Source organism: Macrobrachium rosenbergii, chromosome 8 (genome assembly GCF_040412425.1).
Source record: "Macrobrachium rosenbergii isolate ZJJX-2024 chromosome 8, ASM4041242v1, whole genome shotgun sequence".
NCBI lineage: Eukaryota > Metazoa > Arthropoda > Malacostraca > Decapoda > Palaemonidae > Macrobrachium > Macrobrachium rosenbergii.
In genome coordinates, this window is record NC_089748.1 from 39383691 (window position 1) to 39399614 (window position 15924).

The following is a 15924-nucleotide window of genomic DNA, read 5'->3' on the forward strand; positions in this document are numbered from 1 at the left end:
TCCCCAAGATTTTTACATTTGTTTTAGTGTTTTTTGACCCAACAATGATAGGAAAATCACATGGTTCAGTTCACACAGTTATCTGTGATAGATATGTCAGAGAAAATGGATTTGTACTAAGAGCCTTGGCTGTATATAAGTAGGACTTAGAGTCCCAAAGCAGTTTATATTTGGCCTGCTGCATCAGTGTTGCGCATGGGTAAGTATTTGCTTCTAGAAGCACTTTCTGGAGGCTCAGTTCTCAGCAATGGAATAGGAAGAAAGTAAATGCCAGTATTATACAAAAGGGAGCATAAAGGTACAAGGAGTGAGTGATAGCAGAGTAACTTCATAAGTTTATTTGAGGGTTTTTTTTCCTCTCCTCTGTTCTGTGAACAGACCAGATTAACCAGCACTTGCAGTGTCAGTATATCTATTTATCCATCTGGATATCCAGATAGACATTGTGCATTTGTATAGAGGGTTTTATAAAATCACTTTGTATAAAAAAAATATCAGTCATATTTTTAAAAAAGTAAGATATGTAAATCTGTTTCTTACAATATGTTTTTTTAATGCCTAATATAAGGAAAAGCTTACTGAGTTGTCAAGAGGTTTTAAGAAAATATTCCATTTGAGAACATTACCCCAGTAAATGCAGATATGCTGACACAATGCATGACTATGCACGTTAATATCCATCATATTACCGTGGTGATTCTTTATAATAAATGCTGTGAGCTGTTTTGTAATTTAATGGTTTCTTGGTGTTAAGCATTGCATCATATTAGGAGATCCTCTGGAGCACCTAATGAATAACTTCATTATTCAGATTCTGATTTCAAGGCAATTAGAATATGGTCCTTTTCTTCTTTAGAGCTGCCACAAATATGTTAGTACTGTATCGTTATTCGCATGTTTGAGGTTTTATAGTATGTTTTGCAGAGCAATACAGGGTTTAAGCTTAGATGTTTTGGAGACTGGGGATGAACAGTGCACTAATTTTGGGTACTAATTCAGTTGAGTATGGTTAAGACTTTGTTTGTGTGGGTTTTAAAATTTAGTCTTGTTAAAGAAAAAATTCCATGTCAAAGATTTTAGGTTTAGTAGACCAAGCTGTATACGTATCCTTATATTTGTAAACGCCTATTTTATGGGCAAGTCTAACCATGGGAATATTGTGTAAATAAGTTGCCAATGTTTGCACCAATACTAAAATTGTTGGAAAGGGGTATGTGAAATAAATTATGATTCTCATTAATAATTACTGCTTTAATGAGAAAATAGCGTTGAAAAAATTTAAAAATGTATTACATAAGTTATTTGTAAATTCTGAAATATATTTTTAATTTTTCAGCTCACTCTGACCACAATGTTGAAAGCATTGACACTCGCATGCATCTTAGTGCTTTGGATTGGGGTAGATGCCTTAGATAACGGTCTGGCGCTCACCCCACCCATGGGATGGATGGCTTGGGAAAGGTTTCGTTGCAATGTAGACTGCGAAAATGACCCGGATAACTGCATCAGGTAAGAAAAGTCTCTTTTTAAGGGGACAGGTACATAATATACACATTTTTATAGCTTAGCTGCTGTTCATTCTCACAGATACTTAAAATGAGAATCTTGCCTTTCCCATGTAACAGTCATGTATTGATATATCACTACCCCTTAGAAGGTACAGACACTTCAGATGGAGTTGGGTGGACCCTATTGGGGTCTCCCCTCAGTATATGATTGCTACATGGGAAAGGCAAGATTCTCATTAGAAGTATCTGAGTGAGAACTCACAGTGGCTACCAAAAGTAGGTTTTTCCTATGCAAAACCTGTTTTAGTACACTGGGTATATTTGGCCCATTGGGTGACTTTTGTGTATTGGCTCCATTTTGCCCGTGGTGTTTTTTGGTCAGGAACCATTGCCTAAAAAAAAAAAGCATCTGAGAACTCACTATTTCCACAGGTTCAGAAAGATATAAGAATCAGTAGATTATAACATTATTTTCTTTTGCTCAAATTTAAAGTCAGAAGATCTCTTCAAATCAGTTTTTGAACTGGATTCTTTTCCTCACATGTGTATGCCTGTAATATATTTAAATGAACATTCTCATAAAATTATGTGATACCTTTTAACACTAACTCCACTTTTTCACCCAAGTTAGTTAATTGTGAATTTAGTTTAAAGAGGAAACGTGGACTACAGATCATTGACTCAGCATGTGGTTACTAAGTAGGATTCAGGGTAATATGGATAAAATCTCAGCAGGTACTGGGTAGGCAGCAGTACATTTCAAAATCTAAGAATGAGTTCAGCCCACTGCACTCACAGCAGCTTCAATGTAAGGTTCCAAATGACTGGCATTGCCCTAAGAAGGCAATTGGATTTCTTTTTATATCTGACTTGAATGACTTAAGTGAGGTGTCTTCTTGTACTTATTATGTAATTCTTTGTATTTTGTGAGATGACAGCCATGCATAATAACACCCCCAAAAAATGAAAAAGGTCAGATGAGGTTGGGGGGAGGGTAGGAGAAAAAAAGTTACAGTACAATTTTATACATTTCTTCAACTGATATAAACATTTTTCTCATGAATTACGTTGATGAACATTAATATTGAAAATTTATTCGAATTAACCATTCTTGTCAGTTACAGAGGAATACGTTTCTTCTCCAGGAACATTTTACCCAGTTTTGAGTGCTGTTTGTAACCATTTTTAATTACTGTAAAAAAGTACAGTGTTGATCAAGTAGACCTGTGTGGCAGGAGAAATCAAAGACAGGCATAAAACTGTGACTCTATTTATCTCGGAGATCCAGTCCACCAAGTGCCTACATTGCGACCCTTCGCTCGGCCCTCCCTCACAACATAAGCGTAATCAAATGACGAGGGTGAAGCGCAACATCATGCGTAAGTTTTCTGAACAGAGTTAACATGCAAGTCTACAAAAGAACATTTTACTCAATTTTCATGCGCTACCTTCCCCGTAGAGGGGGTGTCGGTGCATCTCACCAGGTGCACTGTAGGCGTTACTTAAGGTTCTTTACAGCTTCCCTTTGGCTCCTAGCTGCAACCCCATTCAGTCCTTTTACTGTACCTCTGTTCATATTCTCTTTTTAATAGTTCAAACACCAAAGGCCCCCCTTTAAAATGCTTATAACTACCTATTTTAATAGTTCAAACAACAATCCACGTACAGGTATAGGCGAATTTTCTGCGAATAATGTGGATATATGTTCCACTGAAAAATCCGTGAATAACTGAAGCTGTGAAATCTGAACTGCGAATAAGCAGGGGTCAACTGTACACCTTTCAAACCTTTCTACTCTTAATTTCCTTTTCAGTGCAGAATGACCTCATGGGTCCCAGTGATTGGCCTTTGACCTAAGTGTTGTATTTCATTTGACCTAAGTATTGTATTCCATTCTATTCAATTCCATACTAGTGAATCCCTCTTCATGACAATGTCGGACTTGCTAGTGAGCGAAGGATATGCCGATGTGGGGTACGAGGTGGTGTCCCTTGATGACTGCTGGCTTGCAAATGAGCGTGATGCTGATGGCAAACTCCAACCAGATCCTCTACGTTTCCCATCTGGTCTGAAAGCCCTGGGAGATTATGTGAGTTCATGTATTAGCAGCTTAATATTTGGTCACAGTTGTTCCAAAGGGATAGGACTTTGTGGTACCTAGTGATGGACATGGGGAAATACACTTTTTCTTTTCTGGGCAGTCTGGAATGTTGAGTATCTTCTTTTCTTTAATCATGTTTGAATCAACTGATTCAAATATTTGTGAGACCATTTGTGACTGCTTAAGCATTTCACTGAACACCTTCAGTTCTGGGTACTGACCATGTACAGTAATTAACGTACTTAAACCTTAGGCTGTGCCATAGTTGTGGTGCTGTAGTTTCACAGTTTGGCATTTAGTTAACTTTTTCTTTTTACACACAACCTGGTGCCTTTCCAAGTCTCAGTCTTTTAAGTGCTTTAGTTCAGTCCTCGGCAGTCACCTTCAAAATGATTATCAACAATGAATGATTAAACTTTGTCATCATTTTAGCAAAGCTTAGTGTTTTCATCATCATCATAATCATTATTATTATTATTATTATTATTATTTATTGTTGTTTTTGTTGCTGTTGGGTAAAGAATTCCACACTTAAATGTAGATGTGCATTATCTTAGTTATCATAAGATGTACAGTAAACCCCTTATTCGCGTTCTCACAATTCGCGGACTCACGCGTGATGGGTTTCTCTGTGGAACATATCTACCCATTATTCATGGAAGAAATTCGCCCATTCATGGTATTTTCACTAAATCACTAATTCTGTATTTTCATATACTTTTCATGAAAAAATGCACTTTTTGTGATAAAGCTATTAAAATACTCCAGGTATAAGCATTTTACAGGGTTTTCATGTGTTTAAACTATCAAAATGGGCATTCTAAAGTGTTTTAAGAGGGGTTTTAAAGTATTTGCAGTTTTGGGTATTCGCGGGGATTGCGTGCATCCTTGTCTGAGGGTTCACTGTAGAGGCATTTTATAAGAAGCTCAAAACTTCTGACTATCTACAGATAATACATATCTGTATGTAATTGTGGAATTATTTACACAACAGAAATAACAACAATAACATCAGTAAATATTAATAATAATAATAATAATAATTATAATAATAATAATAATAATAATAATAATAATAACAACAATGAATTTCAGCATACATAATAAAGACTGGGATCTTAGGATGATAGAAAAGTGATTCATAGAATTAGTGAAACAAGGAAGAATGCTTGGGGTCATAGCAAAAAGAAAAATTATAGGTAAAGGGTAGAAGAATACTTATGGAAGTAAAAATGGAATATATGAAGCCACCTTTCTCGTAACGGAAATGAAGTATGGATATATAAGATGTTAAGATTAATCACATAGGAATATGGAGGAAGCTCATTAAAAACACTAATTATGAATGAAGTTACTAGTCCCATGCCCCACTTCTTGGCCCCAGCAGATGCAGGTACCCACACACAACAAGATTAAAGCAAGATTTTTACTACTGCACTCATTTAAATCTGAAGGTACCAACAATCTTTAGAAAAATGTGTGAATAACACCTTGAATGTAATTTATGCTTTTAAATATTTTATATATAAGTTTTAAGTCATAGCCATCTCTATCTCTGTCTCCAGATTCATGCTAAAGGGTTGCTGTTTGGAATGTATGAGGATTACGGCACCCACACTTTTAGGCCACCTAGAGACTGATGCAAACACTTTCGCTGAATGGGGCGTTGACTACCTTAAACTGGATGGCTGTTATGCTGACCCAAAGGACATGGACACAGGTAATGTCTGCTTATGTTTGTAAGTCTGCCTAACATAGTGATAACAATGAAACATTTATTGAGTGAGTGTCTGAAGTGTAATCAGCCGCGAACATTGAGTTTTGGAAATAAATCGATCATTGAAAAATATACTATATATATTAATAAAAACAAATCCTTCAGGCCAGCCTTGCGAGAGCTGATAATCCGCTCAGTAGTCTGGTAAAACTATTTTGGTAATAATAATAATAATAATAATAATAATAATAATAATAATAATAATAATAATAATAATAATACAGGGATGACAAAATATATCCTGCAATTTTGGGTTTGTACAATGGTTAAAATCAGACTTACGGAAAAAGAGTTTTGATTATTTCCAAATATTCAATACTGCATGCTATTTTATGATAATTCTGATTAGAAGTATTAGAGTTCTGAAGCAAACAAACAAGTAAGTGAAACATTTAAGTGCTATAGCAGTCATTAAAATGCTGGCTGGTAACTGCTGGGAAGTCCCCTTAGGGGGGTAATGCCATCAGTGCGCCTCATGCAGTGCACTGTAGGCATTACTTAACAGTTCTTTGCCATGTCCCTTTGACCCCCTAGCTGCAGTACCTTTCATTCCTTTTACTGTACCTCTGTTCATATTCTCTTTCTCCCATCTTTCTCTCCAACCCCTCCTAACAATTGATTCATAGTGCAACTGCGAGGGTTTCATAGTGCAACTGCGAGGATTTCCTCCTGTTATGCCTTTCAGACCTTTTTACTGTTAATTTCGCTTTCAGTGCTGAATGACCTCATAGGTCCCAGTGCTTGGCCTTTGGCCTAAATTCTATATTCTATTCTGTTGATAGCTGAGCATCTATATACTTCTGCAGGAAGGCTGGTGGAGTAGGTAGTAGCCCTCCAGTTGGAATAATGTCATCAGGCTGGACAAAATTGTGTATGTTTTCAGCGGAGTTGGGATGTAAAATTTCTTTTGAGTTTGGGTGGTGTTTGATATTGAAGCTGACAGATTTGCCAAAAAGGATTGTTTGATATCATTCAATAGGCGAGACGGGGAAGCATGTAATACATAAGTGAAAATAGATATTTATTAAAGGAAAAGCCACTGTAGAGTTGAGAGAAATCCCTAGTTAGTCTTGCGCCAATATTGAAATAATAATAGCATGATCGTACAGTATTGTCAGAGAGATATCTGAATATTGAAAAGCTTCATTGAATACACCTAACATAGTTATAAATACCTGTACAGTATTTAACTTTGGGATAATGCCTTATAGCTTGACATCCTACCTACATCTTGTAAGGAAATTGAATGGTTGAATTAAATTTCATCACTTTTTAGAGTCTCTTTAAGTATCTAGTAAATTTTCTTTGTTTTTATGCCTTCTTTTATATATATAGAACCTTGGGTTATCACTTGAGCCAATACAGTAATGTGCACTTATATAAATTTACAGGCTATCCAGAATTTGGACAATATTTGAATGCTACAGACAGGCCAATAGTGTATTCCTGTTCATGGCCAGATTACCAAAGGGAGGAGGGAATGACTGTAAGTATGAGCTGGTTTCTTTAAAAAAAAAATTGCTCAGAGGAATATTAGACTTGTTTACATATGGCTGTAATTTATAAATCCCATCTCTTTCATTCATTTATATAAGAAAATTAGTTGCTTAAGCATCAAAGCTTATTAAATAATTGTATTGTGATCAGTGATTTTTGGATATCAAATTCTGCAAGTGGTTGTACAGGTTCTTTCATGAAATCTGAGAACCTCCACGTTTTATAGTAGTTTATGAAGTATATATGCTTAAAGAATTTACCATCTTTGGTTTTCTAAGAGAATGCTTCATTATGATTGCCTTCTTATGACTTTCAGATTTTAGCTTGTATGATAGGCCCATACTAAAATTGACTTTTCTCTTGACATCTTTTCCATGTTTTTCTTGAACATTTTTCCTCTTACTGTACTACACTTATTCACAGCCGGATTGGGAATCTATCATAAAGACTTGCAACCTTTGGAGAAATTTTGATGATATTCAAGATTCTTGGGCATCTGTTACAAGCATCATTGACTACTTTGGTGATAATCAAGACAGTATCGTTCCAAATGCAGGTCCTGGACACTGGAATGACCCTGACATGGTAGGAACTTTAATTTGTTTTTTGGCCATAAAAATTATATGCTCAGGTTTTCATGCTTTGTTGCATAGTCTTTTTCAATCTGTAAAAGTAAGCTTACAAGCACTTAGCCCCTTTAGAAGCTATAATGATAGGATTTTTCTTTATCAGAGTCTGTTGCTCATGTGAATCTGAATATTGCAAGGTAGCAAAGAATTTTTTGTTTCGCACACTTATAATTGAATACATATGGGTAGTTTCTGACTCATGTACAGGATTGGTTTTGCTCCATGGCTTGGAAGTTATGCTTGGCTGTTAATTACTATTCTATGCTGGTAATACATTGACAGTAAGAAGTACTGTGGTACTTTCCAAGCACATGGAAGCACTGAAGCAAGTCTTTTCCAGACGAGCTAAGCCAATCATCTGTGCCAGACATACTGTACATAAAAATATGTACTCATATTTTAAAGTGAGTTAGAAATGCATTCAGAACCTTGTAGTGTAAGAACCAAATAAAAAATTTGTACCTTACATAATACAGTAATTTGTACAGTCCAGTTTAGCAGTGCAAAGTTTGTGATGATATTTGCATCTATGGGGGCCTGCTTATAGGACTGGGATGTTCCATCATGAAGAATTATACTGGAAAAATAAGTTAGTGTTCCATGTGATCTTTAATAATTAAATGAAGATGAAGCATTAGCTTAGTGGCTTTTGCTTCTAAAAGGGTATTTACTGGCTACCAAGCAGCATACAGACGCTTTAAAAGGACTGTTAAAGAGCTCATTTCATTGTGACAAAGACAGGACAAGAAAAACAATGGGTGGCGGGTAGTGAAAAGTGGAAACCCAAATAGCAATCGGACGAGGTCCATGATGTTCCAGTAATTTAAGAACTAACATTGACAACCAAGAAACACATTCCAAGAAAATGTAAAACAGTCCCCATCTGCATTGAATGGTGTTGCATTATGAAAAAATTAAGCTCTAGTGAAAATGATTTGACCTAGACACTAAGGGAGCAGTTCTTGTCTAGCTGCAAGGGAACATAGTTGTTTTGAGATACCTAAATTGGGTCCTACAAACATGGAAAAATTCTGTTCTTCACTATGCATGCCAGCCTACATATCCTAAACACAGTTTCCCACTAACTGAAGCAACAGTTTTACGAGAACAGACAACACTAGAGAGGGAAATTTATCAGAATTAAGTAATTGATATAAGTCTGGGTGTACAGAATGAAGACAAAATCAATACAAAAATGAACTCCAGAGATAAATAGATGAATCAGAGGCCAGTGCCTTAACAGAAAAGAGACATTTTTCAGTTGAATAACTCCATATCATTCAAAGGTATGCATGTCAGTATATTCTCTTGACTGTATAGCAAGAGCAACTTTTGTCTTTATTCTGGTTGCATGGCATAATGATTTTTAACTTTATCAACAAGTGACTTGTGCCAAAAATAGGAATGGTAGTTTTGGGATGTGCTAAACTGTCACAAAAACTATTTTGAAATTATTTTCACTTTGTGAAGAGTATAGGTAAAATTAAGTGCTGTAACCATTTTTTAATTTTCATATATGTTAGTGTTTTAATTATTCAGTCTTCAATTTACAGTTGATAATTGGTAACTTTGGTCTAAGTTACGACCAAGCGAAGGCGCAAATGGCATTGTGGGCTATTTTGGCCGCACCGCTCATCATGTCTAATGACTTGAGAGACATTGATCCCAAATTTAAAGCTATTCTTCAGAACAAGGACGTAATTGCTGTTGATCAGGACAAACTTGGCATACAAGGAAGACGTCATTCGAAGGTGAGTTTGTCATCTGTTGTTGCATATCGGACAGCTGTGGTTCTGTAGGTCATTGATGTATTAGAAGGGTGAGGAGTTATCTTCTGGTGCTCTTGTTCAGGTCATGATAGCTATCAGTAAATTCAGCACTAAATTTGTTCATGAATGTAAGAAATGTGTAACCTGTCATGATGCATTCAGTTAATTAAAAAGATATTTATCTTGGAGATATTACTCACTAAAAAGTGAGGCTTGTGTTGAATAAGTGCTGCGACTTCTCCCCACCTTTGTTGTATACTTGTAAGTACCTTGTTTAGAAGCATCAATGACTGGACCAACTCTGCACACTCTGATGTAAGATGATGGTTTGTTTACTTTGCCAGAATGGCCAATGAAGTATTGATTTGCTAATTTTTTTCTGTGCTTCTACTCTGTGATTTACAATGTACTAATAAATTGTAGTACATAGCCCTATACTTTACCTCTGTTCCTGCTTCCTTCATCCATCTTGCTGTCCAACCTCTCTACTATTACAGTGAAACTGTGGGTTTTCCAAGTTTCGCCTTTATATCTTTTGAAATCATATTTATTTTCAGGATCTTTGTATCCCCTTGTCCATCCACTCCAGCTCCCAGTGCCGCTGTTTACCTGCTGAATGGCTTTTTGAAAGTTCCTTAGTGCTTGTCTTTTTAACACCAATCTAATGGTTCATTCATCCTTGTTAAACTTTACTTTTCAGTTCTGAATATTTGGTAAGTTCTTAAAAGGGTAATACAATGCTGCCACAGCGCTCAATGCTTGGTATTGTTTGTAAATTTTCGTTTCCAGTCTTTTGTGCCGTTGTTGGTGTATGATCCTCTTGGGTGGTTGTCAGTAGCACCCTGGATATCACTTCCTTCTTTCAGTGATAATTTAGACCATCACTTGAGATTCACTTCTTGGCCATCTCCTATTAGTTTAGTAGGTCTCAACTTACGGTGGGGAATCCGTTCCAGCGCGCCGTGCTGTAAGTTGATTTCCACTGTAAGTCGATGTTTCAGTTATTGGCGCTTTAACAGCGTTGTAACATGGTGCAGCACCATAAGCACTGCTGACTTGATGTCTGTTCTTGCTGTTAGCGCCATAACTCGATGTAACATCAAGTTATGGCGCTGTAAAACACTGTTAACAGCGTGGAAAAAGTGCTGTAATATTGAATCCGCCGTAAGTTGGTGTACTTCACTGTATTTGTAGGGAAACTCGTATATTTTAGTGGCAACATCCCTTCTGTTAAGGTATCCTTGTGTCACACTGTCAATGCTAGACGTCTTTTATTGGAAAAGTTTGGATGTCTCCCTTGCAGTGTTATTTGTGTTGAGTGTGCTCTTTTGCCGTAATTTTTTACTTTTCTCTCAACAGTGTACTCATAGTTCCCATATTTCTCTCAAAATTTAAGTGGCTTTCTTTTCTATGTAATTGTGCTTTCCAACTGAGTAGTCTTGGCTTGTTTCATACTTGTATTTACCATAAATCATTTTTTTTTTATTACTGTACTTTAGCACCTTTTCTCAAGAAAGTCTATTTTGCAGGAGCATGGAATAGAGATATGGACACGACCAATAAACCCGACAATTGGAGATGATCATTCTTATGCAGTAGCTATTGTTAGCCGTAGAGATGATGGTACGCCTTATCAGGTAATTATTTTCCTTTGGACACATGCCAGTGAAATAATTTTTGTCAGAATCTCCTTTTTAACATTTTAATCAAGTTTCCAAAACTTGACACTCGTTGTGAGTTCAGGCATAATGTACACTGCATGAATTTTTGGTACAGAGGCAAACTTGCCTATTTTGATCAAGAATTTTTACTTTTATTGGTAGGCTTAGTCCAATCTTGATCATTTTTGATGTTGGATTTTGGTTTTGAAGAATTAGTATTTTAGGCTGTTGAGGATAAAATATTAGTATGAGTTTTCCTGAGTGTATTCCTCTTGAATTTGATGCGCGATTGTTTTAACCTGGATGTAAAATGTACCAAATGTTTTACTTGAGTCATTTAAGTGTCAGGCTTCTCATTGGCTGTCCATCTAGTTTTTCGAGTATCCTTTACATGAGAGACACACTGGCTGAAAGTAACCTGTGTATTATACAGTATTTTGTAAAAAAAAAAAAAAAAAATATGTGTATATATGAACGTATTTATTCCAGGTAACAGTGACCCCAAGGAAGTTGGATATGACGTACAGCGGTGGATATAAAATCACAGATCTTTATGACGGAGTGTTTCTTGGCGACTTTGACCCTGATGGAGAATTTAGTGTTATGGTAAACCCCAGTGGAGTAGTGATGTTACGATGTGACCTCATTTCTTAACGTAAGAAAATTTCTAGGGTAAGATTACCCCTATTTTAAAAATGATTCAGGTCTGGTAGAGAAATCTTGTTGCATACCATTTTTCTGTTGAAATCATGCAAAAAATGACTTTCATACTCCAAAACGATCTGTTATATCGAAAGAAAATTTTATTTCTATAGTCAGGATAAATTCAAATGGCAAATTCATGAACACTTTAATGTACTAAAAAGCTTAATCTGCTGCCACTCTGTGAACACAATATCATTTCTGTACATAGATTTTGAGTATTACTTAACCTACAAGAACTGTACATTTTATACATATGGCATCTGAACTGCAATTCTTCAATGCCACAAAGAATGACCTTTGCTGTTACTAACTTCACAAATTTGGTTTAACATACAACAATTTCAAAACCTGTATTTCTGGTACAGATTTATTACATTACCCTTTTTTCAATTACACCCATTCAGCTGTTTAAAAACACAAATTATACATAAAACTTCCAATAGTAGGACTAATCTTATTTGAGACTGGCAATTTTGCACTCTTAATACCCTTTTAAATTAATCAATTGCAGGGATGCTGCAGTTCCTATTCAACCTTCCCATCTTTCAATAGTGATCACTATTTTAGCACCAATTGCAGGGGGAGGGGGGATATAATTTATGGTCACTACCATATACCGATTTTCCTGACAGTCCACTTCACAATAGTACCTGTTCCTATGTATCAATATTTAATATTGGCACTTCAAGTAATATCTGGAAATTGGTGGAGCGGTATGTATGCCAAGAACACGCACCTATCTACACAAGAAACAATTTGGGCAAAGCACTGAAATTTTCAAAGCACGGATGGTTCTAAACAAGACAACTTCCATGAACAGGACCGGAAGAGTTTATACGAGAAGAGAAATTAAGAAAATGCAGGACAAAAAGCATACTTTTGCTTACATTTTACATGGCACTTCTCTTGCAATTTGTGTAAAACCAGAGATAATGAAAGCAGTTGTGCAATACTATACAATCTACAGAATTAAAAAAAAAAAAATTGTCTGTGTGACTACTACTATTGGGAAACATCGTGAAAAAATGGGAGAGCTATGTAACCATTTTTAACAGAAATTAATCTTATTTTTCTCAAGTTAATTGATACATTTATTACCAGCAATATTTTCAAGTAAATATCATCATCACTATCATATTCAAAGCCTGTAATGTAATACAATTATTATTCTAATATACACTACAACATAATAAAGAAGAAACAGGCATGTACCTTGTGTTTATAATTAATTATATAAATTACATGAAAACTGTCATAAGTATGGATGAAATAAAATGCGTAGCACAACAATTCTAAAAAAGACTACAAAGAATGAAATTTTGCACCTACAGCTCTCATTACATATTGACCATAACTTTTTATTAGTTATCCCTCCTAGCTGTGCATTTAAAAAGCAATTTAACACCGCTGTAATAAACAGAACAGGAATGATAGTAACCCAATAGAAGATAAAAATAAAAAAACAAAGAGCATACAAAAAAAACTTACAATCTGAAGTAAGGTACAGTATGTACTTTTGAACAACTGCCCACAACTATATGTTATGTCCTAGGTGGGGAAACAACATACAGCAAAGGGAGTAGCAAGGTACAGAACAATGGATTTCTATTTTCTCCCTTTACTACTTCTTGATAGGAAAATCTGTACAATCCACAACTGTACAGAAGATGGATATTAAGGCAAAACTTAGCATCTGTCAAAAGAGCTGCAATTTATAATGCCTTGCCAACATAAACAGATCAAGTATAATAAAACCAGCGAAATAACTATGCAAATCAGATACTTTGCACAGTAATGCACATAAGTGATTTTGTGGTATGACATAAAATATGAAGTCTGCATAAATACTCCTCATGCTAAGAATAACTCAAATGAAAATGGCTTGTCAAAAATAGCTGTAGTTTGTAAAACTGAAAATTAATTCTCCAGATAACTGCAGAATGACCTTGTTAGCGAAGTCATGAATTAATCTCTTCTGGGTCTTAGATACATACAGGTACGATATTTCAAATTTACAGTGGCTTTTGTAAGAAAAATGAAAACCTGAAATGTAAATGGACCAACTTTACACATGCAACAGCTCTGACTTCATAGCAACAGGTTCACAACCAGCACCCAAGTCTGTTGTTTATTTGTTTCTTCTTGTTACTCATTCTGCCCACACGCATTCTGTATTACCACACAATACAACAGAACAAATGGGGCTTTGATTCCATATCTTACAAATTCTGCCCCTCAACTACTGATAATGCTTTTAAGTATATAAGCTGGTTTCAACCAATTCTTTCAAAGCTAAAGGCAGTATCAAGCTACTCTTGGTATTTAGTACACAACATACAGTAAATGATTGAAAGGTGCTCTACAGTAAAATCTGCAAGTACTGTATCCTAAACTTACTGAAAAGAATCCTACTCTATATACATTTATCTATGTTTCCAGGGCACTTTTTCTACCTATCACATTCTCTACACCGATTCTTTTGATTATATAAATTTTCATAATGAAATCTATTATTTGGAAACTTACCTACTGTTAACGTTAGCTTATAGCTCCTCGCCTACTGGCGGGGAGGTATAAGCTAACTTTAACAGTGGGTAAGTTTCATCCCAAATAAAATACATTTAACAAAATGACCTTCAGATGTAAAAATTGCTGGCTCTGCTTCTGGAAAGCTTCCATTCTTCCACAATTTATAACATCAACATTCAATGCTCTATTTCCCGGGGCTCCCATTTACAAATTACAACCTTAGAGCTGGGATAATACGTCATGATTTCCTAAAATTGATTGTCTTTGGTCATCAGATAATGAAAAATGATTCATGCCGTAAGTGGAAAGCCTTCATCAAGTTTTCAATAATAAAACATTTGAGAGCAATCAGAGTGGAAGGAGGGGAATGCCGAAAGTCATTCATAAATTTCAAAATACCTTTAAATGAAATATTTTCACAGAATTATAATATAAACTAAGAATATATATGAAAAAAATCAACCCTACCCACAAAATAGCTTTTAACCCTTGGGAAAATTCATGCTAAAGTATTTATGTATGTATACTGCAATTTCCCCTAATTTGAGTATACAGTATAGAGTCTATACATATATAATTTCAGCAATTAATGGCTAAAGGTAACATGATTAAAAATTTTACCATTAAAAACAAGCAAACAAGGATGACGACAGGTAATATCTGTACTGCTATTCATACAGGAGAATTTGTCATTAACCATAAAATCTGACTTAAAACTCTCTGGGATGATACAAATAAACTTGAACAAAAATCTTGCTCCATTACCCTATCCTAATAAATCCTTCCTTCCAAATATCTGACCCAACTGAAGATAAACCCACTTATCTGCCTTTTCCTTTACCTCCATTTCAGTTCCTTTCTTTTATCTAGGTGTCCAACCTCCCTACTACTTGCTGGTGCAAGTGTGGGTTAGTTTTACAGTCTCACCTTTAGATCATTGTATCTCATATCCCTTATGTTCTGCGTCACTTTACGTTACTCTCCAACCACTCTGACTCCTCTCTTCACTCCAAGTGCTGAATGACTAAAAGTGCCTCAGTGCTTAGCTTTATAGCCCAAATTTCTTGGTTCATAACTCCATGACAAGGAGTTTAACAAAAGGGATACAGTAATGCTCACTCAATATCAAAAGCACCTTAAAAATGACCCAAATAAAAATACAAAAATTTGGATCACACAATAGACTGGTTTCAACTTTAGATACAGCCAACGTTGCTCTTATGCAAATTTATACAAAACAACTTGCACTACGTTACACAGCACGAAAAGCATGATGTATCGAGAGAGGGACACTCATTTTGGAGGAACTGGGATATCCTTGAAAATTTTGTATATACTGAAAAGGTTAAAATAAAAATAATTATAAGCACAATGTACAAATATCCATCTGCAAGTGATGACACATAAAATACCTAGAAAACCAAGAAAATAAACCTTGCATAGTGTTTTATATAAAAATTATAATCCAGACAACCGTAACTTTGAAGAACATAACTGAACAGTTTACCATACAAACATATACTTCCAATTTCTTAGTTATTTTATGCGCCATACCACTTTTTCAATGCAAACAATTTTCTACTATTGTATATTCATTTTCTTTTGATAGCCAGTAATGCTTTTTAAAGGGCAAGCAATCATTTTCAGCTAAAGCCAAATCAAAGACAAGAGAATCTGCAACATTACCAATGAAAGCTAGAGGCTAGATTAAGATATAAGGATTAAAGAAGAGTAAAGGCATGCTTTTT

General features: G+C 35.3%; 1 pseudogene; it reads left to right on the forward strand.

Annotated features, from left to right (window-relative positions):
- Positions 1-287: 287 nt before the first annotated feature.
- LOC136840726 (alpha-N-acetylgalactosaminidase-like) lies at positions 288-11730 on the forward strand (annotated as a pseudogene).
- Positions 11731-15924: the final 4194 nt, after the last annotated feature.